The sequence below is a fragment of the Sinocyclocheilus anshuiensis genome, unplaced genomic scaffold (assembly GCF_001515605.1).
Source record: "Sinocyclocheilus anshuiensis isolate Anshui unplaced genomic scaffold, SAMN03320099.WGS_v1.1 scaffold1115, whole genome shotgun sequence".
In the NCBI taxonomy this organism is placed as follows: Eukaryota; Metazoa; Chordata; class Actinopteri; order Cypriniformes; family Cyprinidae; genus Sinocyclocheilus; species Sinocyclocheilus anshuiensis.
In genome coordinates, this window is record NW_015547735.1 from 809,343 (window position 1) to 810,666 (window position 1,324).

At 33.8% G+C, this 1,324-nt stretch overlaps 1 protein-coding gene across 2 annotated transcripts in view; it reads right to left on the bottom strand.

Annotated features, from left to right (window-relative positions):
* LOC107704390 (transcriptional repressor protein YY1-like) overlaps nucleotides 1-1,324 on the bottom strand; it is an 11,386-nt gene that overhangs the window by 7,389 nt on the left and 2,673 nt on the right. The gene's annotated exons all lie outside the window — the stretch shown is intronic.

A 1,324-nucleotide genomic window follows, 5' to 3' on the forward strand; every position in this document is an offset into this window, starting at 1 on the left:
TATATATATCTTCATATATATATATATATATATATAGTTTTTTTTTTAATATCTTGATATCTTGCCATTAATAAACATTAATGATTTCTCACAAGCATTTTACATTTTTTTATCAATCCAGGAAAATATTCCAGATAAATTTATAAAAATAGGCTATCGTACAATATTGATATTTATCACGATATTCATTTACCATTAATGGGGAAGGAAAAGCTTTCCACGTTTGTTAGAACTTGAGAATGAACGTAAACATAACTCATAGCTACGTTTTAATTTAGGGCCCCATGAAATGCATTTCATTTTCCCCTTAACTCTGTTTTCCATTTGATTTCTTATGGATTCTGTGTTTTATGATTCAGTAAATTTATCATAAAAAATGGTGTCTAGTGAAATAAATTAATAAAACATTAACAATTTAAAATATTTTAAAATGTAATCAAATGAAAATCAATTTACAGCAAAAGATTGCATTTTTTTATTTTATTTCATCAGACATGATGCCGCACAACAGAACTGTATAAATTAATAATAATAAAAAATAGCTTGGTTGTATGATATTCCTTAAAAAGAATAATAGTATTATTATTACTTTGAGAATTGCATTGTAGTTTACAGTAGTAATATATTCAGTCATAATTCAAGTTAAACCGGACTTTTATTTTGACGGTTTGTCGCGAAGGTCTTTCAGTTTTAGTTTCAGCGTGTATTTGACGGTCATTTTCTCAAATGGAACTGCATAAGGCTGGTGAAGTGAGCTCTGGAGATGAAGAGCATGTGTTCATGTCCTCATATATTGAGACGCAGACGCTAAAAACACCGCGAGTCACGTGTGTTTGAGTTTGTGTATCAGACGAAACTCCCAGAACATGCAGACTTATTAGCGACATGCACTGACTGGCTGCTGTAACATTTAATTCTGTTGTGTGATAGGATGTTAGATTAATCCATATCGAGTAAAAATGTCCAGAGCTTATCATCATTAACATAAATGTTATCATAATTTCGATATGATATAATTTATCACCTGGCGCTAGTTTAGGCTATATAAAGAACGTGCTTGGCGGTCGACTCAGAGACTCATGCGGGCACTACGATGGTGAGCACTGGGCTAGCGAACACTACAGAAGACGACTGTTAATCATCAGCTCCAGTGCCGTCGATGGTAAAGTGCGTACCGTAGTCTTTTTGACGCGATCGACCCGAGTTCCCCGCCTTTTGCCAAACTTTTTTTCCTCCCTTTTCAAATCTCAAATGTGAGCCTGGAGCACAAAAGCAGTCTTAAGTCGCTGGGGTATATTTGTAGCAATAGCCAACGATACATTGT